This window comes from Lolium perenne, chromosome 1 (genome assembly GCF_019359855.2).
Source record: "Lolium perenne isolate Kyuss_39 chromosome 1, Kyuss_2.0, whole genome shotgun sequence".
Classification (NCBI taxonomy): Eukaryota; Viridiplantae; Streptophyta; class Magnoliopsida; order Poales; family Poaceae; genus Lolium; species Lolium perenne.
Genome location: NC_067244.2, coordinates 26194335 through 26212640, shown reverse-complemented (window position 1 = coordinate 26212640; position 18306 = coordinate 26194335).

Below are 18306 nucleotides of genomic sequence, written 5' to 3'. Positions count from 1 at the left end.
TCCGGAAGAACCAAATTAAAAACCTTGAGGATCAAAATGGCAATATCGTCTCCTCTCATCAAGCTAAAGCCGTTATTCTCCATGATTTTTACAAAAATCTCCTGGGCACCCCCGTGACCACTCTGGATCAGCTTGACCTGGTTTCGCTAGTCACCTCCACCTCCCTCACACCTTCTCAAGCTTCTACCCTGGCCCGCCCTTTCTCCCTGGAAGAGATCCGGACCGCCCTTTTCACCATGAACGACAACTCTAGCCCAGGGCCTGATGGCTTTGGACCTGCTTTCTTCAAGAGAAATTGGAACTTGGTCGGCTCTGCTCTCTTAGATAACCTCTCCAGTTTCCACACTCTCACTTCGGACCTTAGGCCCATCAACAAATCCTACATTGTCCTCCTTCCCAAAAAAGAAGGGGCCAACAAGCCGGACAACTTCCGACCCATTTCTCTCCAAAACTGTTGCCTTAAAATCCACACCAAATGCCTCACTCTCAGGCTCCGGGACCTCATCCCCTACCTGGTCCACCCCGATCAGACTGGGTTTATCTCTGGGCGCTGTATCGCCGAAAACTTCGTCTATGCTGCCGACATTGTGCAGAGCTGTCACAAACGCGCAGCACCCGCTGCTGTCTTTAAGTTGGACTTCCGTAAGGCCTTCGATTCCATCAGCTGGGATGCCCTCGATCGCATCCTCCTTGCCAAGGGATTTCTGGAGCTCTGGCGATCATGGATTAAAATGTTAAACCTCACGAGCCAGACTGCGGTCCTCCTTAACGGAGTGCCCGGAAGATGGATCCAATGCCGCCGCGGCCTGCGGCAAGGCGACCCCCTTTCCCCATTCCTTTTCAACGTTATTGTTGACGTCCTGCAGCAAATGATCCCCCATGCCTCCCGCGAGGGGCTCCTCCTGCACCCCCTGGTTAATAACCTCCCCTGTCCGGTCCTCCAGTATGCTGATGACACCCTCATCATCATCTGTGCCATCCCGGAACATGTTTCCAACCTTAAAAAGGTGCTTGACGATTTCTCGACGGCCACTGGCCTCGTCATCAACTTCCACAAAAGCACCTTTGTCCCCATTGCCACTGACCAGTCCATGGCCCTCTCCATGGCAAATGCCTTCGGATGTGATGTCTCCTCTTTCCCCCAAACATACCTGGGGCTTCCCCTCTCTGTCTACAAGCTCCGCCCTACCGACCTTGCCCCCATTATCCACAAAAGTGACATGCGCCTATCTGGGTGGCGGGGCCGGTGCCTCCCAATTGGGGGGCGTCTTATACTCGTTAACTCTGTCCTCACGGCCATGCTCGCCCATGCTATGGCCGCCGGACTTCTTCCGGCTGGGGTCGTTGAGGCTATTGACAAACGTCGTAGGGCCTTCTTGTGGACCGGAGAGGAAACTTGCCATGGTGGGAATTGCAAAGTTGCCTGGACGGACGTTTGCGTCCCAAAAAGCCTTGGGGGGCTCGGCGTTCTCTCCATTAAATCGCAAAATTCCGCCCTCTTAACCAAATTCCTCACCAAAATCCATTCTGACACCTCTGCTCCCTGGGCTGTTTGGTTCCGCCACCGGTACGGCTGGAATGGCTCCAGGGACCTTGGAGATACTCACCATCTCGACACCCCCGTCTGGAAGGACATTGTCGCTGGTCTCAAAGCTTTTCGTTCCGTCACCAAGGTCTCGGTAGGCTGTGGAGCCTCGACAGCCTTCTGGGCCGATCTTTGGACTGGCGACACCACCCTTCGGGACCGCTTTCCTGACCTCTACTCCCACTCCACTCGCATAAACATTAATGTTGCCACGGCTCTGACGTCCGACTTCCGCGGCACCCTTGGACCGCGCCTCTCGCTTGCCGCGGAGGCCGACCTTCGTACCCTTGCAAATGAGCTTACCTCTGTGGTCCTGCATCGCGACTCCCCGGATGATCGATATGACCGCCTCACTAACAAGAAGCTCTCGAACAAAAGTGTCTATGTCAATTCTTTCAGGCATCTGCGGACAGATGAGGCTGCTGAACAAGTTTGGAGGAGTGCTGCCCCTCTGAAGTGCAAAGTTTTTGGATGGCTTGCCCTGAAGAAGCGTCTCCCGACCAATGAACGCCGGTTCCGCCATTGTCTCAGTACCTCTGCTACCTGCCTCTCCTGCTCCCAAGATGAAGACACCGACCACATGCTGCTGCTCTGCCCCCGCGCCTGGGAAGTTTGGTCCTTCTTCTTTCCAGACTTCAGCGCGGGGAGGCCTTCCAATCTCGCTGACCTCCGGACCATGCGGTGTAGGAATTTTGAAGAGACAACGATCGTCGCTGCCATCACCTGGAACATCTGGAAGAGAAGAAACGCCAAGACTTTCAATGGCGTGGATGAAGATCTAAGTCTTGTCTCCCATAGGTGCATTGAGGATATTAGGTTGTGGGCACATCGCTGTACTACCTCCTCCCCCTCTCTCACTCTTAATAATTGGTGTAATGGGTTCGAACCCCCTTGAAGCTCTTCCCCCCACCCCTTTCGCTTCCCTCTAAAATATTGTAAGGATCCCATGTACTCTTGTTGTTCTTGATCAATGTTCAGGCTGGCGCAAGCCCGCCGTAGACCCGGTCAAAAAAAAAACATAGTATTAACTATTTTGCTGATATGGTATGAGAATAATCGAAAAATTAGAATGAGGATAGCTATATTATCATAACATCATACACTTCAAAATAAGATGAGTCTACAACATAATACTACATAACATGATGCATAAAACCACATATAAATTATTATCCACTATGAAAATAATAACATATAGTAGTAACATATGCATGTTACTAGCCTATATTATTTCCTACTATGACTAACCTAATACCCTCGAAGCTATGCGCAAGCTGGATTTGGAAATCGGAATCCCGACTGAATTAATCACCGAATACCTGTGCACAGCCGGTATAAATGTGTATGCATTTACCTTACCTTTTCTCCCGTATTACATCTACGTTACTATCTAAAATTCAATTCGGTTCCCGGGTGCGTATGCTCTCTCTACCAAAAAAATATATTTGAAATATTGAAAATTTTGGACAAGAAATTCTATATGTACATCTCCATAATATATGTATGTTTGTCAAGTTTCACGAAAAACCAATATTTTTGTGGTCTATGTAAAAAAGGAGAAAGTTTATCTTGTGAAAAGCATTATTTTTAGCACTGAATTTTGTCTTTTTTACACACGTCACATGATAAGCCAATTTTTTATGAAACGATTTTGTGCGCGCGTAGCACGTGAAGATGGACATGCGAATTTTTTGTTTTTAGTTGTTTTGAAATTTAAAATATGTGTAAAATGCATTTCAAAATATATGGAGCATATGCACCCATGTTCTAAAACACCACTCCCACAACAACGTATATATGTTCTACATGCATGTTACTACCTATTTAAAGTTTTTAACCTAAATCATGTTACCTATAGAAATAGTACTATGAGTCCTTTCCATGTGAAAGCGACCACAATTCCATCGATAGAAAGAGGTTGGAAGATCCTCTCCGCCTAGCTTTTGGCAGGAAGGTGACTCCTGACGGTCTGAGAGTCGTCGTGCAGGCGGCTCCCTAGGAGAAATGATGGTTCTTGTAATCCTCATTTTGAGGCGGTAGTGCATGGAACAAATGAGCCACCCACCTCCCAGTTCGTTATACCGAGTAGCAGTGACTCTCTTAAGTGGTTCACCCATGGATCTCCTAGTCCAAGTGATATCAGTGTAAGTGTTATCGGCTCAACCCCATCACATTGTTGGAATAGTAATTATTTGGCATTATAATTGAGTTGGACCAAACTATTATACTCTGTCAATGATAACTTTTTTGAATAGGAATGTAGACATCAGTATTGATGTAATATTTCATAGGACAAGTATACAATGGTGATGATTAGAAAAAAGTAGTGCTTACATTATTGCTATATATGCATCTATGCACCAATAATATGATGTCAAACAATATTTTTGTTTCATATATTTCTTATTTCAAGCTTAACTATTTGCACATAGTTTTTTTTATTGCCAATATATATGTGTACAATGGTCTAATTTCATATATTTTTTCACGGACTAAAGAACTCATGATCTACTTCGTAGGTATGTTCTCTTTTATCAGCTCTCAAGTTTCTATTCTGATCAATCTTTTAGTTTCTAGGAAGCATGTTCTTCTGGATCCAGTTATATCACGTTGAATATTATCTATTACAAAACATGTGTATCAGTTGCTATGCATCTTACCCCAATCAGTTAATTTTACTCTTGTCAGTGATTGCTTTTTTGAAAGAAAACATATACATGAGTCATGATGGAATATTTCATAAATCCAGTACAAACTGATGTTGCTTAGAAAAACTAATGCACCTATGCACCAATAATCTGATATCATACAATAATTTTGTTTCATATATTTGCCTTTTGAAGATTAACTATTTGTGTGGTTTCTGCATTGCCAATACATGTGTGCACAATAATCTAATTTAATTCATTTATTTTATGGATTACAACACTAATGATCTATTTCGTAGGTATGTATTTTTTATCTTCTGTCCATTTCATATTCTGAACAATTTTCTAGTTCCTAGGAAGCATGTTCTTCATTATTCAGTTCTATCGTGCTGAATGTTATGTATTACAAGACACATGTACATATCTGTATCTATGCATCCGTACCCTATTCAGTTAACTACTCTCTCTCCACATTGTACATTTTCGAAGCAGAGGCTTAATTACCGTTTGCATGATCTAGTCATGTTTCCCATGCAACAATGATGACACAGGAAGGTGCACATGTGAGGATATCAGCCACGTGAAGATGAGGATCCTTTTACGATGATACTATATATTGTATGCACATTCCATTGAACTTGATCAACTGAGTAGTTTTGTTGAGCTTCATGTGTCTTGTACACGACAAAATACATCGTGCTTGATGTAGTAACTATCTTACTAATTTGTGGACTAGTTGACATGCAATTGTAAGCATGAACTATTATATCCGTATCGTATACCAGCTAAATTGTATTAAAACGACAAATACATTATTATTATTATTATTATTATTTTCCCCTGCTAAATGAACCTTGACGAACAATCACTATTGAGCACTTTACTGTGATGGGAGACAAAAATTTGGAACGTCATTTGATGCTTACCAATGACGATCCGTACATGAGAGGAGATGCCACTGAAATTTTACTAATGACAGATATTTGAAGAATCAACATATATGTCACTGAAAAATGTACACATACAGAGGGAAACCGAGAAACGCACGACATGGATTACAAACAGATGACGGTCATATTTTATTGATTCTTTTGTTAACGGTTTTTTTTAATATTGACGTCACTGGTTACTTGACGAGAGAGCATCGGCTCGCTAGATTTATGCATACCCGTGATGTCTTCATGTGGTGATCGATCATCGTCACGTATACGACGTACCAGTGACATGCAAATGAACTGTTGGAGATATGCCCAAGAGGCAATAATAAAATGGTTATTATAATATATCTTTGTGTTTATGGTAAATGTTTGCATACATGCTATAATTGAATTAACCGAAACATTGATACATGTGTGTTATGTGAACAACAAGGAGTCCCTAGTAAGTCTCTTGTATAACTAGCTTGTTGATTAATAGATGATCATGGTTTCGTGATCATGAACATTGGATGTTATTAATAACAAGGTTATGTCATTATATGAATGATGTAATGGACACACCCAATTAAGCGTAGCATAAGATCACGTCATTAAGTTATTTGCTATAAGCTTTCGATACATAGTTACCTAGTCCTTTCGACCATGAGATCATGTAAATCACTTATACCGGAAAGGTACTTTGATTACATCAAACGCCACTGCATAAATGGGTGGTTATAAAGATGGGATTAAGTATCCGGAAAGTATGAGTTGAGGCATATGGATCAACAGTGGGATTTTTCCATCCCGATGACGGATAGATATAATCTGGGCCCTCTCGGTGGAATGTCGTCTAATAGCTTGCAAGCATATGAATGGTTCATAAGAGACCACATACCACGGTACGAGTAAAGAGTACTTGTCATGAGACGAGGTTGAACGAGGTATAGAATACCGATGATCAAACCTCGGACAAGTAAAATATCGCGTGACAAAGGGAATCGGTATCGTATGTAAATGGTTCAGTCGATCACTAAAGTCATCGTTGAATATGTGGGAGTCAATATGGATCTCCAGATCCTGCTGTTGGTTATTGGTCGGAGAGAAGTCTCAACCATGTCTACATAGTTCGCGAACCGTAGGGTGACACACTTAAGGTTTGATGTCGTTTAAGTAGATATGGATATATGGAATGGAGTTCGAAGTTTTGTTCGGAGTCTCGGATGGGATCCAGGACATCACGAGGAGGTCCGAAATGGTCCGGAGAATAAGATTCATATATAGGAAGTCATTTTCTAGGTTTGAAAATGATCCGGTATTTTTCCTGGAAGGTTCTAGAAGAGTCCGGAAGAAATCAGCATGGAAGGTGGGACTCCACCCACCTTGGCCGGCCAGCCTAAGGGAGGAGGAGTCCCAAGTGGACTCCTCCCCATGGTGGCTGGCCACCCCACCAAGGAAAGGGGGGAGTCCCACTCCCCCTAGGTTTGGTCATATGGAAGGTTTATGTTGGGGTCTTATTCGGAGACTTTTGACCTAATCCTTGGGGCTTCCACCTATATAAAGAGAGGAGGGGAGGGGCTGGCCGGCCACTCTTGGCTTAGCCTTGGCCGCACCCCTTTGAGGGCCGGCGCCTAAGCCCCCTCTCCCCAAACCCTAGCTACCTCTCCTCCACCACCTCTCCCGCATATGCTTAGCGAAGCTCCGCCGGAGATCTCCATCGACACCGCCACCACGCCGTCATGCTGTCAGGATTCCAAGGAGGATCTACTACTTCTGTTGCCCGCTGGAACGGGGAGAAGGACGTCTTCATCAACACCAAACGTGTGACCGAGTACGGAGGTGCTGCCCGATTGTGGCACCGTCAAGATCTTCTACGCGCTTTTGAAAGCGGCAAGTGATCGTCTACCGCAGCAACGAGAGCCTCCTCTTGTAGGCTTTGGAATTCTTCAAGGGTTAGTCTCGTTCATCCCCTCGTTGCTCCCATCTTCTAGATTGCATCTTGGCTTGGATTGCATTCTCGCGGTAGGAAATTTTTTGTTTTCTATGCTATGAATCCCTACAGTGGTATCAGAGCCGTGTCTATGCATAGATGGTTGCACGAGTAGAACACAATTGTTTTGTGGGCGTTGATGCTTTGTTGTCTTTAGTTCGAGTACTTTGCATCTTTGTGGCATGGTGGGATGAAGCGGCTCGGGCTAACTTTACATGACCGCGTTCATGAGACTTGCTCCACGTTCAACATGCAACTTGTATTGCATAAGTGGCTTTGCGGGTGTCTGTCTCTCCCACCATAGTGAAGATTCAATTTACTCTTTCTATTGACAACACTAGTATCACCGTTGTGGTTCATGTTCGTAGGTAGATTAGATCTTACTCGAAAACCCTAAACCACGTAAAATATGCAAACCAAATTAGAGACCTCTAACTTGTTTTTGCAGGGTTTGGTGATGTGATATGGCCATGATGTGATGATGAATATGTATGAGATGATCATTATTTTATTGTGGCAACCGGCAGGAGCCTTATGGTTGTCTTTAATTTTCATGTTGAGTAGTATTTCAAAGTAGTTGTAATAGTTGCTACATGAGGTGAACAACCATGAAGATGGCACCATGGACCTTGACGCTAAGCCGACGATGATGGAGATCATGCCCGTTGATGATGGAGATCATGTCCGTGCTTTGGAGATGAAGATCGAAGGCGCAAAGACTAAAGGGCCATATCATATCACATATGAATTGCATGTGATGTTAATCCTTTATGCATCTTATTTTGCTTAGAACGCGGCGGTAGCATTATAAGATGATCCCTCACATTAATATCAAGATAATAAAGTGTTCTCCCCTCGTATGCACCGTTGCACAGTTCGTCGTTTCGAAGCATCTCGTGATAATCGGATGTGATAGACTCAACGTTCACATACAACGGGTGTAAGCCATGTTGCACACGCGGAATACTTGGGTTTGCTTGACGAGCCTAGCATGTACAGACATGGCCTCGGGACAACGGAAACCGAAAGGTTGAACACGAGTCATATGGATGATATGATCAACATGTTGATGTTCACCATTGAAGCTACATCATCTCACGTGATGATCGATTTTGGTGTAGTGGATTTGGATCGTGTACCACTTAACAACTATGAGGGATGTTGTATTAAGTGGGAGTTCATTAGTAATTAGATTAAAACATGAACTAATTATCATAAACATAGTCTGAGTAGTATTTTGAATTAATTTGTAGTATTGGCATCCGTTTTTCTACCAAACGCTAGTCTGTTATTGAGATAGAAATACTGTTAAAATCTGACAATAAACTTTACGGACTGGTACCGTATTGTTAATGAATCAAGAAATGATTAAGTCCTATTGCAAACTTTTAGTAAACCTCACATTGTTGATTCAAAGAGCTATGGTTTCAATTAGTACCTAAAGTTATCTTGTCTCCGTGAAACTTGAAGTTAAAATCTGTTTGAAAAGTAAGGAGCTGAAAATTTAGTTTTCAGAAATAATCAAGGTATGATATATATATATATATATATATATATGTGTGTGTGTGTGATATCTTAGACCTTATTGCAAGATGATAGAATATAATTTGGTGAGACTACATAAACTCATAAGTTTTATGGGAATGTACGAAGGTTGAAGACGCAAGGCGTCCCAATCCTCCAACTATTGGGGCACTAACGATATTCGCATATCCATGAAGTGATTGTCCTTAGTATGCACCGTTGCTAAGACTCGTCGTTTCTAAGCATCACGTGATGATCGGGTGTTATAGATTCTACGTGTGCTTACAACGGGTGCAAGCCAGATTTGCACATGCGAATACGGAGGTTAAACTTTACGAGCCTAGCATGTACAGACATGGTCTCGAAAAGTCGTCATGATATGATGGATAAAATTATGAGTGAAATTGTTCATCATATTACAAAGTTACTAATAGTGAAATCTGAAACACTTGTCATATGATGATCAACTTCAAAGTAAGAACCTCAAGGTTATTGGTATTTGACCAACAAACCTAGAAGTTATTAAAGATGAAGTGTTTTCTGAATAATGAGGAAAGCTAAAAGAGAAACTACAAAAGATATTTTGGCAGAAAGAAAGAAAAGACTAGAAAGTCTAGCTCAGGTGTATATAAATGATATACATGTTATGGATGCATTCCTCGTTTGGTTACACAATGAAATTCTTGGGTATTTGTACCATATTGGTTGGTATGAAGTGTCATACAAAACAACGCAATACAAGAATACAATGGCCTAAGTGACTAACAAGGAATATCATAGGAATGCACGTCTGGAACAAAAATAAAGTGTTATTATGTTCATCGTTGGCATTCTATCTAGCCCTTAGAATTTATAATAAAGAACTTAATAATTGTTATTTTGCTCTAGTCAAATGAAAACAATAAGTTGTTCAAATTATGACATTACTCCATGTACGATGGATAAGTTATTATAAATCTTAATGGTGAAACACACATATATAACACTGACGCTAAAATGCCATAAGGCAAATGATTTGAATTCCACTTATTTGTGGAACCGCAATTTAGGTCATGTAAGAAAGGAAAGCATGAAGGAACTCCATGCAAATGGATTTTTTAGAGTCATTTGATTTTTGAATCGTCTGGCGCTTGCAAATCTTTTCTAAATAGAATGACTAAAATACCATTCAAAGGCCAAGAGTTGAATGGGCAACTAACTTAGTGGAAACATATATGATGATGTATGTGGTTCACTAGGCATAGTTGTGTGCGGGAGATTCTTCTACTTCATGAAAACTTCCAACAATGAATTGAGTATATATATGTGGATATATTCGATAAGGAAGAAGTTTGAAACATTTGAATAGATTCAAATAAATTTCAACATGAAGTGGAAATCATCGTAATAGAAAAGTCAAATATTTATGATTGGATCATAGTGGAAATATTTGAATTACGAGTTTTAGCGAACATCTAAGAGAGTCATGAAATTGTTCTACAACTCACATTTCTTGGAGTATCATAATGATGATATAGTATCCGAGAGATGTATCCAAACCTTGTTGGATTAATGATGAGATAAAATATTATGATGCCATTATATTTTTGTGGATTATGCTTTAGTGACTACCGCTTTTTACACTGAATAGAGCATCATCATGATCCGTTGAAATGACACCATATGAGTTATGGCATGGGTATAAACCCTAATAGTCCTTTCTTTAATTTTTGGTCTAAGAGTTTACAACCAAAAACGGATGAATGTCTTTGTTGGTTATCCCAAAGTATTGATTGGGAATTCTTTCCACTATGGATACAAAGACAAAAGTGTTTGTCGATGTTTCTTATTTATTTCCAAGAAATTGTTTCTAGCAAAGTATTTGAGTGGGAGGATAATAGAATTTGATAAGGTTTATGAACCTGAGCATAATGATCATAGTAGCGCTGTAGGGATTCGTTGCATAGAAAACAAAAATTTTCCTACCGCGAACACGCAATCCAAGCCAAGATGCAATCTAGAAGACGGTAGCAATGAGGGGATTATCGAGTCTCACCCTTGAAGAGATTCCAAAGACTACAAGATGAGGCTCTTGTTGCTGCGGTAGACGTTCACTTGCCGCGTGCAAAAGCGCGTAGAAGATCTTGATCACGGCGCCACGAACGGGCAGCACCTCCGTACTCGGTTGTTGATGAAGACGACGTCCACCTCCCCGTTCCAGCGGGCAGCGGAAGTAGTAGCTCCTCTTGAATCCGGCAGCACGACGGCGTGGTGTCGGTGGTGGTGGAGAATCCCGGTGGAGCTTCGCTAAGCGTGCGGGGAAGAAGGAGGAGTGGGGCGGCTAGGGTTTGGGGAGAGGGGGCGCCGGCCACTTGAGGGGTGCGGCCACCTTGTGGTGTTGGGATGGCCGGCCCCCTCCCCTTGGCCCTCATTATATAGGTGGAACACCCAAGAGTTGGTCTACAAGTCTTCGAATAAGACCCCAAACCAAAACCTTCCATATCACATGAAACCTACCCAAGCTAGGACTCCCACTAGAGGTGGGATTCTCACCCTTCCTTGGGAGGGGGGTGGCCGGCCCCCTTAGGGGAGTCCACTTGGGACTCCTCCCCTCTTAGGGTTGGCCGGCCATGGTGGTGGAGTCCCTTTGGGACTCCGCCTTCCAAAGTGGTTTCTTCCGGACTTTTCTAGAACCTTCCATAGAACCTTCCGGATCATTTTAAATCTTATAAAATGACTTCCTATATATGAATCTTATTCTCCGGACCATTCCGGAACTCCTTGTGATGTCCGGGATCTCATCCGGGACTCCGAACAAATATTCGAACTCCATTCCATATTCAAGTTCTACCATTTCAACATCCAACTTTAAGTGTGTCACCCTACGGTTCGCGAACTATGCGGACATGGTTGAGTACTCACTCCGACCAATAACCAATAGCGGGATCTGGAGATCCATAATGGCTCCCACATATTCAACGATGACTTTAGTGATCGAATGAACCATTCACATATAATACCAATTCCCTTTGTCACACGATATTTTACTTGTCCGAGGTTTGATCATCGATATCACTCTATACCTTGTTCAACCTCGTCTCCTGACAAGTACTCTTTACTCATACCGTGGTATGTGGTCTCTTATGAACTTATTCATATGCTTGCAAGACATTAGACGACATTCCACCGAGAGGGCCCAGAGTATATCTATCCGTCATCGGGATGGACAAATCCCACTGTTGATCCATATGCCTCAACTCATACTTTCCGGATACTTAATCCCACCTTTATAACCACCCATTTACGCAGTGGCGTTTGATGTAATCAAAGTACCTTTCCGGTATAGGTGATTTACATGATCTCATGGTCATAAGGACTAGGTAACTATGTATCGAAAGCTTATAGCAAATAACTTAATGACGTGATCTTATGCTACGCTTAATTGGGTGTGTTCATTACATCATTCATACAATGATATAACCTTGTTATTAATAACATCCAATGTTCATGATTATGAAACTAATCATCCATTAATCAACAAGCTAGTTAAGAGGCATACTAGGGACTCTTTGTTGTTTACATATCACACATGTATCAATGTTTCGGTTAATACAATTATAGCATGGTATATAAACATTTATCATAAACATAGAGATATATAATAACCACTTTTATTATTACCTCTTGGGCATATCTCCAACAGTCTCCCACTTGCACTAGAGTCAATAATCTAGTTTACATTTGTAAAGATATAACACCTTGGCCTTCCGGTGCTTTATCATGTTTTGCTCATGGGAGAGGTTTTAGTCAACGGATCTGACATGCTTAGAACCGTATGTATTTTGTAATTCATTTGCATCTCAATGCATCACTCATTTCCAAATGAGTCGACATTAAATATGTTTGGTCTTCTGGTGGAACCTTAATTCCGCGGTCTGAAATATGTCACTAATATTGTCACACACAATATAGCTTCAAAGTTCTGACTCTGTCGGAACTACACCAAATTCTCAAAGAACCTCTTGACTTTAACATCCTTTGTCATTATCAAAACAATAACATACTCTGCCTTCTTTTGTAGAATCCGTCACAATATTTAGAACTCTTCTAAATCTAGCATAGACAACTTCTATCTCATTGTGCTACTATTTAAAACAGCACTTAGCCTAATTGAGATTCAAATTTATTTTTATATGCAACCAAACTAATATCGATGCAACACATTACATCGATTTGTTTGTCATTACACCATATAAAATTATATATATATATCCTTGATTCTTCTAAAGTACTCAAGGATATTCCTATTGTTTGTCCAATAATCATCACATGAATTATTCTAGTATATACTCCTAACTCTTTAGAGCACAGGACATCTGATTTTGTACATATTCTTCATGATCTAAAATCACTCATGTGTTTTTACTCATTGAGTGTCAAATACACTCAAGTTTTGTCAAAACTTTACATGAAAAGAACACCTTCTTAATATTTCTATATTGAACTACTTCAATATCCATTCTATGTACTTTGACTTAAACTTATTATGTATTCCAATCTATCTTCATATATCTTGACACTAAATATGTTTCAGTCCATATTCTTTCATTGAAGTTAATTTCTCAATGAAACCTTTTAATCAAGTATATAATTACATCATTTATAACCAACTATATGTCATCTACATAAAGTATTATAAATATGTCTCAGCGCTCCCACTTAATTTCTTGCAAAAGCAAGCCTCTTCATCGTCTCTGATGAAATCAAAAACTATTTGATTATTTCATCTGGTGAAGATTCCAACTCCGTGATACTCACTTCATCCAATTGAAGTTTGTATACCTATCTAGTATTCCATGGACCAGCAAAACTCTTGATTGTATCCTGTATACACCTTTAATACACACTTCTGATAAGTAATGTATTTTGCCATCCTACTAACATATCTCATAAAAGAAATATGTAGTAATTACTAGAATAATCCACATAGACTATAAGCATTGCTACGGAAGATCTAATCTTATCGTAGTCAACTCTTTGAACTTTGTCGTAAACAACTTTTTGACAAGTCGAGCTTCTTCAAGGATATTTCATCCAAGTCCAACAATTTTATAGATCCATTTACTTTCAAAAGGTATTCATCTATCTTGGATTTTATGGCGTATAGCCATTTTAACGGAGTCAGGGCCCATCATAACTTCTTTGTTTGTAGTTGGTTTATCATTGTTCAAAATCAATCCTTTGTCCACAAATCATTTATTTGATCACAAAGTAAACCATACCTACAAGGTTCAATATGTACTTCGATCTCCATGGCTAAAACACTTTGTAGTCATGGGAGCCATGATCATCGTGGTCGCTTCCGGAACTATTTCCGATGCTGCGCTACTCTGATCATTACGCTCAGGTTCATAAACCTTATCAAGTTCTATTGTCCTCCCACTCAAATACTTCGCTAGAAACAATTTCTCGGAAATAAGAAACATTTACAAACACTTTTGTCTTTTTCTCGTGGGAAGAATTCCCAATCAAATTTCTGGAATAACCAACAAAGACATTTATCCGATTTTGGTTGTAAACTCTTAGACCAAAATTTAAAGAAAAGACTATTAGGGTTAATACCCATACCATAACTTGTATGGTGTCATTTCAACGGATCATGCTGATGCTCTATTCAGTGTAAAAGCGGTAGTCACTAAAGCATAATCCACAAAAATATAATAGCGTCATAATATTTTATCTCATCATTAATCCAACAAGGTTTGGATACATCTCTCGGATACTATATCATCATTATGATACTCCAAGAAATGTGAGTTGTAGAACAATTTCATGACTCTCTTAGATGTTCGCTAAAACTCGTAATTCAAATATTTTCACCATGATCTAATCATAGATATTTGACTTTTCTATTATGATGATTTCCACTTCATGCTGAAATTTATTTGAATCCATTCAAATGTTTCAAACTTCTTCCTTATTGAATATATCCACATATATACTCAATTCATTGTTGAAAGTTTTCATGAAGTAGAAGAATCTCCCGCACACAACTATGCCCAGTGAACCACATACATCATCATGTATTTTTCCACTAAGTTTGTTGCCCGTTCAACTCTTGGCCTATGAACGGTATTTTAATCATTCTCTTTAGAAAAGATTTGCAAGCGCCAAATGATTCAAAAATCAAATGACTCCAAAAAATCCATTTGCATGGAGTTCCTTCATGCGTTCCTTTCTAACATGACTTAAATGGAGGTTCCACAAATAAGTGGAATTCAAATCATTTGTCTTATGGCTTTTTAGCGTCAGTGTTATGTATGTGTGTTTCACCATTAAGATTTATAATAACTTATCCATCGTACATGGAGTAATGTCATAATTTAAACAACTCATTGTTTTCATTTGACCAGAGCAAAATAACAATTATTAAGTTCTTTATTATAAATTCTAAGGGCTAGATAGAATGCTAACGACGAACATAATAACACTTTATTTTGTTCCAGATGTGCATTCCTATCATATTTCTTGTCAGTCACTTAGGCCATTGTATTCTTGTATTGCGTTGTTTTGTATGATACTTCATACCAACCAATATAGTACTAATACCCAAGAATTTCATAGTGTGACTTAACTAGGAATACAACCATAACATGTATATCATTTATATACACCTGAGCTACACTTTCTAGTCTTTTCTTTTCTTTTTGCCAAAATATCTTTTGTAATTTCTCTTTTAGCTTTCCTCATTATTCAGAAAACATTTCTCCTTCAATAACTTCTAGGTTTGTTGGTCAAATACCAATAACCTTGAGGTTCTTACTTTGAAGTTGATCATCATATGACAAGTGTTTCAGATTTCACTATTAGTAACTTTGTAATATGATGAACAATTTCACTCATAATTTTATCCATCATATCATGATGACTTTTCGAGACCATGTCTGTACATGCTAGGCTCGTAAAGTTTAACCTCAGTATTTGCATGTGCAAATCTGGCTTGCACCCGTTGTAAGCACACGTAGAATCTATAACACCCGATCATCACGTGATGCTTCGAAACAACGAGTCTTAGCAACGGTGCATACTAAGGACAATCACTTCATGGATATGCGAATATCGTTAGTGCCCCAATAATTGGAGGATTGGGACGCCTTGCGTCTTTAACCTTCATACATTCCCATAAAACTTATGAGTTTATGTAGTCTCACCAAATTATATTCTATCATCTTGCAATAAGGTCTTAGATATCACATATATCTCATACCTTGATTATTTCTGAAAACTAAATTTTCAGCTCCTTACTTTTCAAACAGATTTGAACTTCAAGTTTTATGGAGACAAGATAACTTTAGGTACTAATTGAAACCATAGCTCTTTGAATCAACAATGTGAGGTTTACTAAAAGTTTGCAATAGGACTTAATCAATTCTTGATTCTTTAACAATACGGTACCAATCCGTAAAGTTTCTTGTCAGATTTTAACAGTATTTCTATCTCAATAACAAGACTAGCGCATGGTAGAAAACGGATGCCAATATTACAAAATTAATTCAAAATACTACTCAGACTATGTTTATGATAATTAGTTCATGTTTTAATCTAATTACTAATGAACTCCCACTTAATACAACATCCCTCATAGTTGTTAAGTGGTACACGATCCAAATCCACTACACCAAAACCGATCATCACGTGAGATGATGTAGCTTCAATGGTGAACATCAACATGTTGATCATATCATCCATATGACTCATGTTCAACCTTTTGGTTTCCGTTGTCCCGAGGCCATGTCTGTACATGCTAGGCTCGTCAAGCAAACCCAAGTATTCCGCGTGTGCAACATGGCTTACACCCGTTGTATGTTGAGTTTATTACACCCGATCATCAGGAGATGCTTCAAAACGACAAACAATGCAACGGTGCATACGAGGGGAGAACACTCTATTATCTTGATATTTTAGTGAGAGGGATCATCTTATAATGCTACCGTCGCGGTCGAAGCAAAATAAGATGCATAAAAGGATTAACATCACATGCAATTCATATGTGATATGATATGGCCCTTTTGTCTTTGCGCCTTTGATCTTCATCTCTACAGCACGGACATGATCTCCATCATCAATGGGCATGATCTCCATCATCGTCGGCGTAGCGTCAAGGTCAATGGCGCCGTCTTCATGATTGTCCTCCATGTAGCAACTATTACAACTACTTTGAAATACTACTCAACATGAAATTTAAAGACAACCATAAGGCTCCTGCCGGTTGCCACAATACAATAATGATCATCTCATACATATTCATCATCACATTATGGCCATATCACATCACCAAACCCTGCAAAAACAAGTTAGACGTCTCTAATTTGGTTTGCATATTTTACGTGGTTTAGGGTTTTCGAGTAAGATCTAATCTACCTACGAACATGAACCACAACGGTGATACTAGTGTTGTCAATAGAAGAGTAAATCGAATCTTCACTATAGTAGGAGAGACAGACACCCGCAAAGCCTCTTATGCAATACAAGTTGCATGTCGAACGAGGAACAAGTCTCATGAACGCGGTCATGTAAAGTTAGTCCGAGCCGCTTCATCCTACTATGCCACAAAGATGCAAAGTACTCAAACTAAAGACAACAAGAGCATCAACGCCCACAAAACCATTGTGTTCTACTCGTGCAACCATCTATGCATAGACACGGCTCTGATACCACTGTATGGATTCGTTGCATAGAAAACAAAAATTTTCCTACCGCGAACACGCAATCCAAGCCAAGATGCAATCTAGAAGACGATAGCAACGAGGGGATTATCGAGTCTCACCCTTGAAGAGATTCCAAAGCCTACAAGATGAGGCTCTTGTTGCTGCGGTAGACGTTCACTTGCTGCCTGCAAAAGCGCGTAGAAGATCTTGATCACGGCGCCACGAACGGGCAGCACCTCCGTACTCGGTTGTTGATGAAGACGACGTCCACCTCCCCGTTCCAGCGGGCAGCGGAAGTAGTATCTCCTCTTGAATCCGGCAGCACGACGGCGTGGTGTCGGTGGTGGTGGAGAATCCCGGCGGAGCTTCGCTAAGCGTGCGGGGAAGAAGGAGGAGTGGGGCGGCTAGGGTTTGGGGAGAGGGGGGCGCCGGCCACTTGAGGGGTGCGACCACCTTGTGGTGTTGGGGTGGCTGGCCCCCTCCCCTTGGCCCTCATTATATAGGTGGAACACCCAAGAGTTGGTCTACAAGTCTTCGAATAAGACCCCAAACCAAAACCTTCCATATCACATGAAACCTACCCAAGCTAGGACTCCCACTAGAGGTGGGATTCCCACCCTTCCTTGGGAGGGGGGTGGCCGGCCCCCTTAGGGGAGTCCACTTGGGACTCCTCCCCTCTTAGGGTTGGCCGGCCATGGTGGTGGAGTCCCTTTGGGACTCCGCCTTCCAAAGTGGTTTCTTCCGGACTTTTCTAGAACCTTCCATAGAACCTTCCGGATCATTTTAAATCTTATAAAATGACTTCCTATATATGAATCTTATTCTCCGGACCATTCCGGAACTCCTTGTGATGTCCGGGATCTCATCCGGGACTCCGAACAAATATTCGAACTCCATTCCATATTCAAGTTCTACCATTTCAACATCCAACTTTAAGTGTGTCACCCTACGGTTC